Here is an 18,000-nt window from a genome sequence, read left to right on the forward strand (position 1 = left end):
CTCCAGCTCGTAAAAAGGAGATGCAAAGATTGCTCAGGAAACAGGTATGCAGCAACTTCTGCATATAGTCCATAGGAGATTTACTATCCTCAGGCACTCACAGCAGTGGCGTACCTAGCATATGTGACACCCGGGGCCCATCATTTTTTGACACCCTCCATCTATATGAAAAATATGATTTTTAGTAACAATCCACATATCGCACAACAAGAGTGTACCTAGGAAAAGGCAGCATCTTAAACACGGCAGTGAGCACTAGAACACCAACACATACATTGTAAAACTAAACAAGCCAGATCCTGCACAGTCAATTGATCCTGTACAGTTGATGCTATCAGAAAGCCATGTCCCTTTCATACACACAGACACCCTCACCCAATAAAGGAAAAATCACAAATTTAAAAATAGAAATATGTAGACAAAAGTTAAACTGAACTGCCAAGAAACAAGATTCTGCATATAATGCAACACCACAACGCCACAAAAACAGTACTACATGTCCTCTAATATTGTGCAAAATGTAAATTTGAAAAAACTGATACATAACAATCATCATTTTACAAATTAACAAATAAAAATAAAACAAATAATGAGAAATAAGAAAATACCACTTTATTGGACTAATCCCCGTAAGCTCTGTCCCCATCCTCATAAACCACTTGATTCCATCCACACAAGCCTTGACTTGTATTATATTGAACTTACTATATAAAAGTATAAAAAGAAACAATATTCTGTACAATTGTCAATGTATAAATCAGCATCTTCTCCCCACTCTCTCTTCCCCATTTCCCTTCAGCGTCATCAGCCCACTCTCTCTCCACTTTCCTTCAGCGCACACACATAAAAACAAGCAAGTAATTTTATATCATTTTCATTCTATTCATTCATAGAAATTAAAGTCTAAATAATGCCAGTCACATAACAAAACATGATTTTACAAAAATAATTCCCTGCACAGTCAAGCCTGCAAGGATTACTAGATGTCTTTCAGCAGCTCCCCTCCCTCCCCCTTACCTTCGTGGCCAAGTCAAAATGATCTACCAACAATAAAATGTTAAAAACACAAAGCACACTGTACACAGAGAAAATGTTAATTATCATTTATATTCTGCGGGTTTTCAAAGTGGTCAAGGCAGATGACTTTATGCAATGTCACCTCAGTAACAACTATACAAAAATAGACAAATATACCCCCTCCCTTTTTACTAAATTACGATAGTGTTTTTTAGCACAGGGAGCTGCTCTCGATGCTCATAGACTCCCTGTGCTAAAAACCGCTATTGCAGTGTAGTAAAAGGGGGCCATAGTGCAAAATATAGACAGCATATATAATTTCTCAAAACGGACACATTTTGATCACTAAATTGAAAATAAAATCATTTTTCCTACCTTTGGTAATTTCATCAGTCTCTGGTTGCACTTTATTCTTCTGACTGTGCATCCAATATTTCTTCCCTTCTTTCAGACTCCTGTATGCTTCCTCTCCTCCAGACCTCATTCCCTCTCTCAACTTTTTCTTTGTTTCATCCTGCCCCCTTCTTTCTTTCTCTCTCCATGCCCCCTTTCTTTCTGTATGTCTGTCTTTCTCTCTCTCCTTGCCCCATTTCTTTCTTTCTTTCACCCTGCCCCCCTTTTTTCTCTCTCTCTCTCTCTCCATGCCCCCTTTCTTTCTCTGTCTGTCTTTCTCTCTCTCCGTGCCCCATTTCTTTTTCTTTCACCCTGCCCCCTTCTTTCTTTCTCTCTCCCCATGCCCCCTTTCTTTCTCTATGTTTGTCTTTCTCTCTCTCTCACTCTCTCCGTGCCCCATTTCTTTCTTTCTTTCACTCTGCCCCCTTCTTTCTTTCTCTCTCCATGCCCCCTTTCTTTCTCTGTCTGTCTTTCTCTCTCTCTTTCCATGCCCCCCCTTTTTTTTTCTTTCTTTCTTTGTTTCATCCTGCCCCCTTTCTTTCTTTCTGGCTCCATGTCTCCCCCCCATTTCTTTCTCCCTGCCCTTCCCCATGCCACCACCATTGGGAAACATGCTGCTGCCATCGCCGCCGGGGAAAGGCTGCCACTGGCCATCAGGTACAGGCCGGCACCAAGTTCGCCCTGCTTCTCTTCCCCACAGGCCGACCAACTCTCGCCGCCCAACGTCAATTCTAACGTCAGAGAGGACGTTCTGGGCCAGCCAGGCAGCGATTGGTTCCCGATGGCGGCAGTGGCAGCCTTTCCCCGGTGGCAGCCTATTCCCCGGTGGGTGGCCAGCTGTGCAACCCCTTGGTGCGTGCACCTGGGGCGGACTGCCCCCCCCCCTTGGTATGCCACTGACTCACAGGATCCACAAATTTTACCTCTGATGCCTGTTTTATTGAGTTTATTTTGCAGATCCTCCAATCTGCTTGTCAATCTATTCCATTCCCATTTGTTATCCACCCGTTCATCCTCACTATCGTTCATCCATGTCGCTATGGTATCCATGCAGGCCACAATTGCATCGAATAGAGTGTCCAATATAGCCACCACCTAGAATAGAGTGTCCAATCTAGCTATCTCACCTTTAGCTATTCGGATCTCTCATAAAACTGTTGCCAAGTTTGGCACTGAGTCTTTCGGCTCAGGACACACAGGATCTGTCACCATCCAAACACATAGGCAACTTCCTGCACTAGATCTGCCACTATCTTTAGAGGTCTTAGAAAACCTTTTGGCATAAAGGCCTTTTATTGTGGTTGTTGGTGCTCTCTTCTTAAGAACCTTAAGCATTACGCTATGCAGAACACACTCAGACAAAATCGGATCAAAAACAATTTAACCAGGATTACTTCTAAATACTGAAATTGGGGAAGGGGGTACTGTCCATCTTGCATGAGCACCAAACGGACATCCCCAGATCAAGCTATTTAAGGAAGCATAGAAAATACAACCCTTAATGAAGGTGATTAGCTAAAATATGGGCCATATTGGGAACTTGTATAAATCATTGTCTCCTCTGCCTTGACAATTCGCTGTTTTCTGTAATTCTCATCTGGGTCCACTACACTTTTGTTTTAAGAGTTCCCATGAAAGCTCCCACATCCCTGCTGGCCACAGGAGCATTTCACTGACAAATGGTAAGGACTCAAAGTTAAAGTACAGTAGAATCTCAGTTATCCGGCACCCACAGGAATTGGTGGATACTGGATAAATGTTTTTCTGGTTAATTGAGAGTGTGTTCTAAACCTTGTCTAACACACACTCAATTCCTGCCCCTCCCCCCCGCCCTGAAGCACCAGCATGGCAGCAGTCCTGAACCATAAAATCCTCCTCCCTCCCTCAAGCCCCGAAGTGGCAGAAGCAGGTGGCACTCCTGAGCCGCAAACCCCCCTCGCTCCCTCACTCTCTCTTCCTTACCAGAAGCACAGCAGCCAGCAGGAGGCAGCCTCAAAACAGGTTGCTCATGGCCAGCCCTGGCAAAGCCTTTCCTCTGATGCGTCTAAAGTGACGCATCAGAGGAAAAACCCTCTTGGGGTTGGCCATAAGCAACTTGTGCCTCCTGCTGACCACTGCACTTCAGGTAAGGAAGAGAGAGAGGGAGAGGGAGAGAGGGAGTTCACTGCTCAGGATGACCGTCTGCTTCTGCCATTTTGGGGGACTTTTTTTTTCCACTGGCGATTTTTGTGTCAGTTGTGTGAGTCCTAGTTAACTGAGACCTGGTTAACCGAGACTCTACTGTTTATAGATGATTAGCCAGGTAGACTATGAGCTCATCATTACCTCTTTCTTCTGGGATCAATGGACCATTGGTTTCTTCCAGCATGGCACTTCTTAAAGTATTATGCATTTCATGTTATTTCAAATCAGTCTCCTATAAATCAATGAATTTTTATTTCACATTATAAAATCTATGCTATTTTATTTTCTGTCTTGATATAAAATTACCTTATTTATCTTATTACTGTATTCTGATACAATAATATTATCTGAGCCATTAGATTTGACCATTTAGAAAAAAATTTACAATGTATTTTTAAGCGTGTTTTCCTTCTGTCGAAGCAAAACTGCTAAATTTTCATTAGACTCGATTTTTCTTCTACAATGTAATCACTGTCATGAGCCATCAATTCAGAATACTCTGTTGACAACACTAGATGGCATGCTAGAACCAGATAATGTATCCTAAAATGTGCAAAGATTTTAAAGTTATGGTTATTTAATGCAAGAGTTCACACATTTAAATAACTCTCTTGGGGATACAGAGCCCATAGATGGGGGGAGGAAAAATCCCTTAATCTATTGCTTAGGGGTTGGATGGGTTCACACTTTCTACCATAAATGTAGTGGTTAGAGTAGCTTATGGGCCTGGGTCCTCCTCTCTATGGTTCACTAGCCCACCCACCAGGCTACTTGACACCTGTGTGCAGGTCTACTAGGCTTCACCATACCAGATGCTGTTGTTCTAGAGACAGGTATGTACCTTTCTGTTCTCACTTCTGTGTGGTGAAAGAGGGTCAGAGAGCACTGGGGAATGTGGGGTTGTCTTACCTTGATGTATACAGTGGTCATCTGGTCAGTATGAGCACTTTTGTGGCACTTAGACACTTCTAAAACAGGTCTACACTTCTCCCTCGGTATTCGCGGGGTTTAGGTGCAGAGCCGGACTGCGAAGTGTGAAAAATCGTGAATAATTTCTCGGCCGGCTCTGACCCACCCCTCCTCCCTCCTGCATTCACGGAACCTTACCTGGTGGTCTAGCGGTAAAGCGGAGCAGGCCCAATCTTCCTATACTCCTGCCCTGTGTAGAGCCGTCATCAGAATGGCTACCGGGAGTTCCCGTTGTAGTCTTAAGACAACGGGAACTCCCAGCAGCCATTCTGATGACGGCTCTGCACAGGGCTGGAACATAGAAAGATCGCTCCTGCCCCGCTTCACCGCTAGGCCACCAGGTAAGGTTCCGGGGAGGCTTGGACGGCTTAAAAATAGCCAAAAAATGAAAATAAATTGTTTGTAAAAAAAAAAATAAATAAAAAATCGTGAATAACCGAATCCGTGAATACTGAAACCACGGATTCAGAGGGAGAAGTGTAACTCTGAATGTCTAAGCTCTATCCATGAAGTCTTGCAAAATGTTTATCGCTCCAAGATGTCCAAGCTTAGACACATAGAAACATAGAAAAATGACGGCAGAAAAGGGCCGTAGCCCATCAAGTCTACCCACTCTAATCACCCACCCCCTCGACTTAACCCCTCTAGAGATCCCACATGTGTATCCCATTTACTTTTAAAATCTGGCACACTGGTTGCCTGAATCACCTGCAGTGGAAGTTCGTTCCAATGATCAACTACCCTTTCTGTGAAGAAATACTTCCTGGTGTCGCCATGAAATTTCCCTCCTCTGATTTTCAGCAGATACCCTCTTGTGGCCGATGGTCCTTTAAGAAAGAAGATATCATCTTCCACCTCGATACGGCCTGTGATATATTTAAACGTCTCAATCATGTCTCCTCTCTCTCTACGATCCTTGAGAGAGTATAGCTGCAATTTATTCAGCCTTTCCTCATACGGGAGATCCCTAAGCCCCGAGACCATCCTGATGGCCATTCTTTGAACCGACTCAACTCTCAGCACATCTTTTTGGTAATGTGGCCTCCAGAATTGAACACAATATTCCATGTGAGGTCTCGCCATGGATCTGTACAACGGCATGATGACTTCGGGTTTCCGGCTAACAAAGCTTCTGCGGATGCAACCCATCATTTGTCTAGCCTTGGATGAAGCCTTCTCTACCTGATTGGCAATTTTCATGTCTTCACTGATTATCACTCCTAAATCCCGTTCCGCTACAGTCTTGGCTAAGGTCTCGCCATTTAGTGTGTAAGTTTTGCACGGATTTCTGCTGCAAAGGTGCATGACCTTACATTTTTTTGCACTGAAGCCAAGCTGCCAAGTCGAGGACCAATGTTCCAGTAGAAGTAGGTCTTGCGTCATACTGTCGGGCAAAGTGCTTTTACCTACTATGTTGCAGAGTTTGGTGTCATCGGCGAACAATGTTATTCTACCTTTAAGCCCCTGAGTCAGATCACTTACAAATATGTTGAATAGGATCGGACCTAATACCGAGCCCTGCGGCACTCCACTGGTCATCGCCGAAGTTTTGGAGAGGGTACCGTTTACTATCACCCTCTGAAGTCTACCGCTTAGCCAATCGTTGACCCATGCAGTTAGAGTTTCTCCCAGTCCCATTGATTTCATCTTGCTCAGTAACCTGCGGTGTGGGACGCTATCAAAAGCTTTACTGAAGTCCAAGTACACGACGCCTAGGGACTCCCCGGCATCCAGCTTCCTTGTCCCTAGATGCCCAAAGCCTGCCCATAACATGCCTCCGCCATGCCCATCTCTGGGTGCACAGAGGCTGGTACACCTTGCTAAATGGCCAGAAAGATGGTTTCGATTATCAGCACTTGGACATCCTGGCGATTAGGACGTCCAAGTGCCAATTTAAGATGCTTTTTGGGTGTTTATATTTTTTGATTATGAACCCCTTAGCTTGCAGGGTTTAAAAATAATTTGGCTACTGTCCTAAAAGAAGAGTCCATAAGCCATTAAGAGGGACTTGATAAAATCTACTGCCTATTTTAAGGATAAGCAAAATCTGTTTTGTTCTTTTAAGATCTTTTATGAACTGGATGGCCACTGCAGGATATAGGACACTGGGCTTAATGGACCTTCAGTCTATCCCAGTATGGCAACTCTTATGTTCTTATTGTGTGCAAGGGAATAATTGGCAGAGCTCCCACAGGTGTCTATAATCTATCTGCTGTTTTAAAAAAAAGTGTTACAGAATGCAAAGCAAATCTAAAACTTTATATTCCTTTTTTTTTTTTCTGGCATCTATAGGCTTGCAAACTGAGGGAGAATGAGAGCTTCCTAGTAGAGAATGACACGGTGGTTGTTACCCGCGGCTAGCCGCAGGTAACCCGTTAAAACGGTAACCAAAAAAAAAGGTCACCGCGAGTTCGGGGACAAGGCCATTCACCACCCCGTGGAGAAGTAAATGGTAGCACGGGGCGGTGAACAAGTAGTGAACGCACCATGAACGAACGTTCGATCAGCAGCCCACTCTCTCCCGTCGGCCGTCCATGCATCTCCCTCCCTCCTTTTCCCTTACCTTTTCTTCTTGAAACTGGCAATTTCTATAAGGCTACGAGCTGTATTACAGCCGGAGCCTTGAAGTCGCGTCGCATTGCCTGCTGGAAAAAGTCTCCTCTGACGCAACTTCCTGTTTCCGCTTGCATCGGAGGAGACTTTTCTAGCAGGCAACCCGACGCAATTTCAAGGCTCCAGCTGTAATACAGCTCGTAGCCTTATAGAAATCGCCAGTTTCAAGAAGAAAAGGTAAGGGAAAAGGAGGAAGGGAGGGAAATGCACGGCTGGCCGGCGGGAGGGAGCTGCTGGACCGCGAGAAGGGTGCTGGGGATGGGGGATTGGAGAGGAGAAGACGCTGAAGACGGGGACGGTGACGGGGTGGTGAAAGAGACAGCGGGGACGGTGATGGAGCGGTGAAGGGGACAGCAGAGACAGGGACGGGGCGGTGAAAGGACCAGCGGGGACGGGGCGGTGCAGAGGATGGTGGTCCAGGAATGGGACGGTGACGGGGACAGAATTTTTCCCCGTGTCATTCTCTACTTCCTAGTGCAGAGAAGGAATCTTTCATTAATTTGTATTGCATGACTAACTCCCTCTTTTACTAAGGTGCGCTAACCGATAAGCGCACGCTAATAGAAATAGCGTGCGCTAAACGCTAATATGTCCATAGACTAGCATGCATGCGTTAGCATTTAGCGCACACTAATTCGATTAGCGCACCTTAGTAAAAGAGGGCCTAAGTCGTGGCTAATGAGATTTTATTTGCTGTGGGATTTTATAAGTCCTTATGTTGTCCTTTCACACATTTGTGATGAACTATCATATCTATCTTTTCCTTTTTTTCATACAACCCAGTGGATGACTCTCTAAACTAAACTAAACCTTAAGCTTATATACCGCATCTTCTCTATAAAAATAGAGCTCGGCACGGTTTACAGAAAATTAAAGAAAAAATACAATAGGGGAAGGGGTAATATAGAAGGAAACGAAGATCACAATTTTTAAAAGAGCCAAGTTTTCAGATGTTTACGGAATAATTGGAGAAAGCCCTGATCATGCAATTGGAAAGGAAAATTATTCCAGGGCTCAGTAATTTTGAAAAGAAGAGACTTCCCTAATTTTCCAGTATAGATGACGCCTTTCAGCGTAGGGAAGGATATTTTAAGTTTTTGAGTGGGTCTGGTAATCTCAGATCTTGTAGAATTCCAAAATAGAGAAAAGAAGGAAGGAAAAATGCCATACAAGATCTTAAATGTAAAACAAGCACATTTGAAATATACTCTAGAAATAATTGGAAGCCAGTGAAGTTTTAGCAAAAGTGGGGAAACATGATCAAATTTACCTTTTGCAAAGATCAGCCTAGCCGCAGTATTCTGGATCAACTGAAGTCTTTGAAGACTCTTCTTAGTCAGGCTTAAGAAGATCGCATCTCTAAAATGGTCAATACATATTACCCCATGCAATAGGTTGTTTATTTACCTTTCATGAGCTTCAGTGCACTGTAAAATATGTTCCCTCTTTCTGTTATATCCTTCCTTAGAAAAGTGTGATCTGTTGCTTATATCTGATTTGATGAAATGTTAGCCACAGTTTACTCTTACGGTGGCTTCTTGGTTGAAAACAAAGACCCTCTAGTAGCTTATGGCATTGTAACCAGTGATTAATGTGTGTAACGTTAGTGAAGATGAGCCCAAGCAGATGGTTGAATAATTATTTAGGAAGTAACTGGAAGACAAAGACATCTGATTCTGTAATATTTTATGTTTTGCTTTTGAGACATGGAAATTAGACAGTAAATTAATTACTTCCATGGAATCAGACAACAAAGCACCAGAAACACTTTTATAGTCAAGGATTCAAAGCATTTTTAAATAAGGTTGAAATTCTGGAATCAAAATAGCTAGGAGAATAAAATGTATGATGTTTGGCCTTTCTGATTAAACATGCTGCAAGGTCTGTTGATGCTTCTAACCAGACTTCATTTATAATATCATAATAATATTAATAAAAAAACAGAATAAAAGCTCCTTTGATGCACATAAACCATCTGCTGCACCTCCAGACTCATTGAGCCCCTCCTATATTAGACCTTTGCATAACATTTTCACTTTCAAAGCAGTTTCTTGTTGGACTGTCCTGATGATATGTCTCTAGGGCGCAGAGTAATTGTATTGGTTGTCTCAGTAATTTTTCTATAGACATACACTGTCATTTATTATTCAAATGTATGGACCTTCAGACCACCATAAGGGTACATACCCCTGGCCATATAACTCTTCATCGGGCCACCTTTATTAACACATTTGTTTTTTCTTTTTATTGCTTTTTTATATTTTGCCTTATTTTAAATACTTTAAAATTAATGGAACATCACTTAGCTTTAACTAAGAGTAATATTGTCCATTCTTCTCCTCTCCCGACATGCATGTTTCACCAAAAGAAACTTTCTTCAGGGTCGAGGAAAAACTGTAACACAGTAACATACTATCTTAACATCAACACTTTGCACTGACAACCTAAAACAACTGGATTGCCCCTTTTAAGTTTACAGAATCAATTGTCAAAACTGAGACACCCAGACCCGACAACAATTTGGAGTATTTCCTACCAACACAGGAGCTAGTTCACGCTATAAAGATGGGATTAAATACAGCTGGCCACACGCACACACAACAAACGTAAGGAGACGACACCCGGCAACCACAGTTGACGTCATCCATCGTCCGTGCGGGGCTCAACTGAACCAGACAAGAAGATGAACATCCAGTCATCATAATACGGATAGCCACTCGATCTCCTCATTAAGCCCTGTAGGTACTAAGGTCTTCAAATTGTAAATCCATTTTTGTTCTTTATATGCTAAAGCTTTCTGAATATTACCTCCCTCCCAACCTACTGTGACAGAATCAATGATTCTCCATCTGAAGTCAGACCAGGTATGGCCCATAAGTTGCCAGTGTCTAACTAAAGGGGCTGTGTCCCGTTCTGTGCGTACTCTAGATTTATGCTCATTTAGTCTGATTTTTATGGAGCGCATAGTGCAGCCAACATAGATTTTATTACAAGGGCACTGTATCAAGTACACAACTCCTGTAGATTCACACGTAGTAGAAGTTTGACTATAGTATTTATTCCCAGTGTCCGGGTTAGTCCAGTATTGGCCTGACATAGTAAGGTGACACCATTGACACCTGCCACAGTCAGAATGGCCGCCACGAGTACGTTCCAAGGGACTTTATGTTTAACCAATTCTCCAATATTTCTGGTGCGTTTGTAGGAAAATGTAGGTTTGCTAGGGCATTCCAGTACCGCCAGTCTAACCACATGCCAGTGTCTCAAAATCACCTTGTTAATACATGTGGAAAGAGGAGTGAATTTTTGAACAAAAAAAAGACCAATATCTTCCTGGTCCTGTTGAAATGTCAAAAGTAACTCTCTATGGGCATATTTAGCCCTGGTGTATAATGTCCCTAGGGTACCCGCATTGATAAAACCTTTCTTTCATATCCTACGCTTGAGTTTTAAAATCATCTATAGAGGAACATAGCCTCCGGAGACGGAGAAATTGGCTGATGGGAAGACTGTTCCTAAGACAAAGAGGGTGAAAGCTATGGTAGCGCAACAGACTATTTCTATCTGTTGTCTTCCGATAGAGGGTAGCTTCCTTAGAAATCCAAATGTCCAAAAAGGAGATTTCTTTGGTGTTAATCATGGCAGAAAATTTGATATTTGGTAATAACTGATTAAGCCTGTATGGTTGAAGTCCAAATCAGAAAAATGTCGTCAAGGAATCTTTTCCATAAAAAGATGTGTTTGAAACCCTCAGATTCATAAATGTATTTATCTTCCATGTTAGCCATGTATAAATTGGCAATCGAAGGAGCCATCGAGGTGCCCATCGCAATGCCGTGCATCTGTTCAAAAAATTCTCCATTAAACCAGAAGTAACTTCTGGTGAGAACCAGCTTAGCCAATTGCGTCAGGAATTCTGTAGATATCCTAGGATAGAGGGTCTTGCAATCAAACAGCCCCTGTAATAACTCTAAAGCTTCTTCTGCAGGGATCATCATGTATAATGAAGCCACATACAAAATGGCAAGTGACAGTCGTAATAGATTCCAGTAACTTCAACATATTGGTGGTATCTTGGATATAGGATCGTGTCTTTTTAACTTCATGCCTCAGGAAAATATCAATAAATTTCGAGAGAGGTTCTAGTATGGAATTCCTCATAGATACAATTGGGCATCCCGGGGAAGTACTTATATCCTTATGGATTTTGAGTAAGAAATAGATCTGAGGGGTCACAGGAAAATCTTCCTTCAGAAATTGCAATTCCTTATGAGTAATAGTATGATTCTTAGACGCTTCAGATAAGGTTTAAGCAATTTCCAATTTGATATTATTGGTGGGATTAGCAGATAGATGTCTGTAATGATTAGTATTATTCAATTGTCTGTAAGCTTCATTGTTATACTTGCCTCTGGATTGAATTACTGTCGCCCCTCCCCAGGATACTAAGATGGCAGGATGTTCTCTCAGTTGCCGAATAAGAGCTGTTTCTTCATAAGTAAGATTATTCTTTTTAATGGATCTACACCATTGCTCCTCCTACTTTTCTAATTCCTGAAATACCAAATCTGTAAATGTTAATAGATTAGGATGAAAAGGTCCTGTATCCTATATATGGAATATCATGGATTAAATAAGGACAAAATGTGATCTGTTAGCCTTTGGTTGGCTGTGAAAAGGATCAGTGTGAGCTCAAGAGGAAATAGCAGAAGAGGCCCTAATTCATCTGTCCTTCCCTTTCTCCTAGTTTCACACCCCTTTTATCATATACAAGAGCACAAATCACTGAAGAGTTCTGACTGTACTACAGCAGGCAGGTGAAAAATGAGCAGCGGACTTTACAGCATGTTTCTTCTCTTTTTTAATGAAACTAGATTGAGATAGTGAATTTGGTTCTGCACAGAGAAGCAGTTAGGCTAGGCTCAGCATATCATCCTTTTTCATCTTCTGAACTGCTTCAAGAAAGAGGGGAATTAGCACATAAGGTAGAGTGCACGCTTTGCATACAAGAGGCAGTGGGATCAATGCCCACATTCTCCATGGATCATTTTGCTACTTTAGGTCTTACAAAGGAGAGGAGTGGGATCTAGAAAAGCATGCTAAAGCAGTAATTTTCAGCTTCTAAACATTGAAGCCTGTAGTTTCCATAGGATATTTGGAAATCTGGAAAGATGCTGTTTTTGGTGGAAGGTGAGAATGAGTAAAAAGGCTGAAAGTCTTTAGAAAGTAGTCTGGAATTGAGGTTTTCTGATATGGGGTGTGCAGAAATCTGTTAAGGATCATGTGGTAAAACGTCAGGATTGTAATTAACCCAGCATCTGCTTTTTTTTTTTTCCAATTCTTTATTCATTTTCATATCTCATAACAAGTATACAATAATCATTCAATATTCATACAATTCACTTGTTTACTTCATATAATATTAAATCTTATATTATCCCCCCTCCCCCCTTCCCTTCCACACATATCAACATTTTATTTGAATCTCACACATTATACCCTCCCAATCCCATATCATATTATTCTTCTATAAAAAAAAAAAAGTGTCTAATCATTCGAATATTCAATCAATGGCCCCCAAATTTTTTTAAATTTGTTATAATTTCCTTTTTGCATAGCAATAATTCGTTCCATTTTATAAATATAACATATAGAATTCCACCAAAAAGTATAGTTAAGTCTTATATAATCTTTCCAATTTCTAGTTATATTTTGAATGGCAACCCCTGTCATAATCATTAGTAATTTATTATTATTTGCTGAAATTTGACTCTTTGCTCTCATCATTGTTCCAAACAAAATTGTATCATATGACATAGCAACTGGATTTTCTAGAAAATAATTAATTTGAGACCAAATTGACTTCCAGAAGGCGTTAATACAAGGACAATAAAAAATTAGATGATCCAAAGTCCCTGCTTCTAGATTACAGTGCCAACATTTATTAGATCTAGAGCTATCAAACTTTTGTAAACGTACTGGGGTCAAAAGAGCTCTATGCAACAAAAAGAACCAAGTCTGTCTCATAGATGCCGACACTGTACATCTAATTCTCCAAGACCAAATTCGTGGCCATTGAGAAGCAGAAATTTGATGCTTAATCTCAATGCTCCAAATGTCTTTTAGACCCGTTTTTTGTTTTTTATTTGTAAAACCATAAATCAATTTATACCACTTAGCGGCTTGGTGACCCAAGAAATCCGCCTGGAAACACAGGATTTCCAAACTATATTGAGTATCAAGATCTTTCCATTCAGGGAACCCCTCCTGAATAGCCTGCTTCAGCTGCAACCATTTAAAACTTTGTGACTTAGTAAAACCATATTTATGTTGCAGCTGTGAAAAACTAAGCAGCTTACCATTTGAAATAACATCATTTAAAGTTCTTATTCCTGCAATGATCCATTGTTTCCAGAGAATTTTATGACCGCCTATTTTGATCTTGGAGTTTAGCCAAATGGATTGATTTAATGATTTAAAAATTGGAATAGGTGATAATTTAGTAACATATCTCAAAGTCTTCCAAGTATCAATCAAAATTCTATTCCCTTTGTATCTATTAGGCATTGGTATACTCAAAAGATGAACCAAATGTATAGGAAACATGAGTCGCCATTCCAAATACAACCAGTCTGGGACATTCTCCATGAGCTCTGGAAGGACCCAATACATACCCTGTCTTAAAATATAGGCTTGATGGTACCTATAAAAATTTGGAAAATTTACCCCCCCTTCCACAATTGTTTTTTGTAACTTTACTAAAGCAATTCTAGGTCTTTTCCCCAACCAAACAAATTTTGTAAGAATACCATTCAACTTTTTATAAAATGACCCCTGAAAAAAAACTGGTATCATACTCATTTGATAACAAACCACAGGCAATATCATCATTTTAATTGTTTGAACTCTCCCCCACCAAGATAAATATAAAGGATTCCATTGCTCACACATTTCCGTTACTTTCTTTAATAAAAGTTTTTCATTTTCCTTTACTGTATCTTCAATATTACTTTTGATATTGATTCCTAAATATTTTAATCCATCTTCTTTCCAAACAAATGTAAATGAATCAAATAATCCTTTGGTACAATGTACATTAAGTGGTAGCACTTCCGATTTGCTCCAATTAATCTTGTACCCAGAAAACTTTCCAAATTTTTCAATCAATTCAAGCAAACATGGAATAGTAGTCTCTGGTTTCCTCAAATAAAGCAGAATATCATCCGCATAAGCGGAGAGCTTATATTCCCAACTTGAAAACGGAATTCCTTGTATCTCCTTTGCCTGATTAATAGCTATCAACAAGGGTTCCAGAACAACATCAAAAAGCAAAGGAGACAAAGGACAACCTTGTCTAACCCCCCTTTGTAAACTAAATCTATCTGATAAATTATTATTAATATATAGCCTAGCACCAGGGGAGCTATACAATGTCTGAATCATTTGAATAAAACCAGTCCCTATACCAAACCATTCTAATGCTTGATACATAAAAGACCATTCAACTCTGTCAAAGGCTTTTTCTGCATCCAAAGAAATTAAGAATGCCGGATCCTGAATATCTTTTGTTAAATTTAAAGTATGAAAAGCCAGTCTGGTATTATTGGAAGAATGTCTTCTTGCAACGAATCCTGTTTGGTGAGTATCAATAATAAAAGGGAGAGCTTTGGCCAATCTTAATGCCAAAACTTTGGCTAAAAGTTTACCATCTACATTAATTAATGAAATAGGCCTGTAGTTTGATACCAAAGTATGATCTTTGTTTGGTTTTGGTAAGACAATAATTAATGAATCTGCCATAGTACCTGATATACAATTTTTATTCAGTTGGTATTGATATAATTTTAACAAATAGGGTAACAAAGTATTTTGAAATAATTTATAGAACTCTACCGTATATCCATCACCACCTGGAGCGGATCCAACTCTAAGAGACTTCAATGCTGTTTCTAACTCTTTTAAAGATATAGGTTCTTCTAAACTTCCTTTTATATGTTCAGGAATTTGAGGCCCCTTAAGTGAACTTAAAAATTCCAATCCATCCTTTTCTTTATCTCTGTAAGATTCAGAAGAATACAAGTCTTTATAAAAACTAAAAAATTGTTTTAGAATCTGATCAATTTTATTATGTGATTTTCCATTTTTATCTTTTATTACAACAATTTTTGTTCTTCTTTTCCTTGCTTTAAGATAATTTGCTAGCATCCTACCTGCTTGTGCGCAACACATCAAAATGAGTCAGGGGAATTAGCTCAAGTGGTAGAGCGCTTGCTTCGCATGTGAGAGGTAGTGGGATCGATGCCCACATTCTCCATTTTTTTTTTTCTGCAACCAAAGAGCTGAAATATAAAGTTTGACATGCTGGTGGATATGCAACTATCTAGTCAGATTGAAAGGAAGCATTTGCAATGCTTAAAAGGTATCCTGTATTTGGAAGTTCCTGGATTAAATAAGGACAAAAAGTGATCTTTTAGCCTTTGGTTGGCTGTGAAAAGGATCAGTGTGAGCTAAAGAGGAAATAGCAGAAGAGGCCCTAATTCATCTGTTCTTCCCTATCTCCTAGTTTCACACCCCTTTTATCATATACAAGAGCACAAATCACTGAAGAGTTGTGACTGTACTACAGCAGGAAGGTGAAAAATGGGCAGCGGACTTTACAGCATGCTTCTTCTCTTTTTCAATGAAACTAGATTGAGATAGTGATTTTGGTTTTGCACAGAGAAGCAGTTAGGCTTGGCTCAGAATATCATCCTTTTTCATCTTCAGAACTGCTTCAAGGAAGAGGGGAATTAGCTCAAATGGTAGAGTGCTCGCTTTGCATGCGAGAGGCAGTGGGATCAATGCCCACATTCTCCATGGATCCTTTTGCTACTTTAAGTCTTACAAAGGAGAGGAGTGAGATCTAGAAAAGCACGCTAAAGCAGTAATTTTCAGCTTCTAAACACTGAAGCCTGTAGTTTCCATAGGATATTTGGAAATCTGGAAAGATGCTGTTTTTGGTGGAGGGTGAGAAAGAGTAAAAAGGCTGAAAGTCCTTAGAAAGTAGTCTGGAATTGAGGTTTTCTGATATGGGGTGTGCAGAAATCTGTTAAAGATCATGTGGTAAAACGTCAGGATTGTAATTAACCCAGCATCTGCTTTGTGCGCAACACATCAAAATGAGTCAGGGGAATTAGCTCAAGTGGTAGAGCGCTCGCTTAGCATGTGAGAGGTAGTGGGATCGATGCCCACATTCTCCATTTTTTTTTTCTGCAACCAAAGAGCTGAAATATAAAGTTTGACATGCTGGTGGATATGCAACTACCTAGTCAGGTTGAAAGGAAGCATTTGCAATGCTTAAAAGGTATCCTGTAATTGGAAGTTCCTGGATTAAATAAGGACAAAAAGTGATCTGTTAGCCTTTGGTTGGCTGCGAAAAGGATCAGTGTGAGATCAAGAGGAAATAGCAGAAGAGGCCCTAATTCATCTGTTCTTCCCTTTCTCCTAGTTTCAAACCCCTTTTATCATATACAAGAGCACAAATCACTGAAGAGTTGTGACTGTACTACAGCAGGCAGGTGAAAAATGGTCAGCGGACTTTACAGCATGCTTCTTCTCTTTTTCAATGAAACTAGATTGAGATAGTGATTTTGGTTCTGCACAGAGAAGCAGTTAGGCTTGGCTCAGAATATCATCCTTTTTCATCTTCAGAACTGCTTCAAGGAAGAGGGGAATTAGCTCAAATGGTAGAGTGCTTGCTTTGCATGCGAGAGGCAGTGGGATCAATGCCCACATTCTCCATGGATCCTTTTGCTACTTTAAGTCTTACAAAGGAGAGGAGTGGGATCTAGAAAAGCAAGCTAAAGCAGTAATTTTCAGCTTCTAAACACTGAATCCTGTAGTTTCCATAGGATATTTGGAAATCTGGAAAGATGCTGTTTTTGGTGGAGGGTGAGAATGAGTAAAAAGGCTGAAAGTCCTTAGAAAGTAGTCTGGAATTGAGATTTTCTGATATGGGGTGTGCAGAAATCTGTTAAGGATCATGTGGTAAAACGTCAGGATTGTAATTAACCCTTCATCTGCTTTGTGCGCAACACATCAAAATGAGTCAGGGGAATTAGCTCAAGTGGTAGAGCGCTCGCTTAGCATGTGAGAGGTAGTGGGATCGATGCCCACATTCTCCATTTTTTTTTTCTGCAACCAAAGAGCTGAAATATAAAGTTTGACATGCTGGTGGATATGCAACTACCTAGTCAGGTTGAAAGGAAGCATTTGCAATGCTTAAAAGGTATCCTGTAATTGGAAGTTCCTGGATTAAATAAGGACAAAAAGTGATCTGTTAGCCTTTGGTTGGCTGCGAAAAGGATCAGTGTGAGATCAAGAGGAAATAGCAGAAGTGGCCCTAATTCATCTGTTCTTCCCTTTCTCCTAGTTTCAAACCCCTTTTATCATATACAAGAGCACAAATCACTGAAGAGTTGTGACTGTACTACAGCAGGCAGGTGAAAAATGGTCAGCGGACTTTACAGCATGCTTCTTCTCTTTTTCAATGAAACTAGATTGAGATAGTGATTTTGGTTCTGCACAGAGAAGCAGTTAGGCTTGGCTCAGAATATCATCCTTTTTCATCTTCAGAACTGCTTCAAGGAAGAGGGGAATTAGCTCAAATGGTAGAGTGCTCGCTTTGCATGCGAGAGGCAGTGGGATCAATGCCCACATTCTCCATGGATCCTTTTGCTACTTTAAGTCTTACAAAGGAGAGGAGTGGGATCTAGAAAAGCACGCTAAAGCAGTAATTTTCAGCTTCTAAACACTGAATCCTGTAGTTTCCATAGGATATTTGGA

General features: G+C 40.6%; 2 non-coding genes across 2 annotated transcripts; both read left to right on the plus strand.

Moving 5' to 3' along the window:
* Nucleotides 1-16,342: 16,342 nt before the first annotated feature.
* Nucleotides 16,343-16,415, plus strand: TRNAA-AGC. The gene has a single exon. It is a non-coding gene; the product is annotated as a tRNA-Ala (tRNA).
* An 851-nt stretch (nucleotides 16,416-17,266) lies between these two features.
* Nucleotides 17,267-17,339, plus strand: TRNAA-AGC. Its single transcript has one exon. It is a non-coding gene; the product is annotated as a tRNA-Ala (tRNA).
* The last annotated feature ends 661 nt before the right edge of the window (nucleotides 17,340-18,000 follow it).

This window comes from Geotrypetes seraphini, chromosome 2 (assembly GCF_902459505.1).
Source record: "Geotrypetes seraphini chromosome 2, aGeoSer1.1, whole genome shotgun sequence".
NCBI lineage: Eukaryota > Metazoa > Chordata > Amphibia > Gymnophiona > Dermophiidae > Geotrypetes > Geotrypetes seraphini.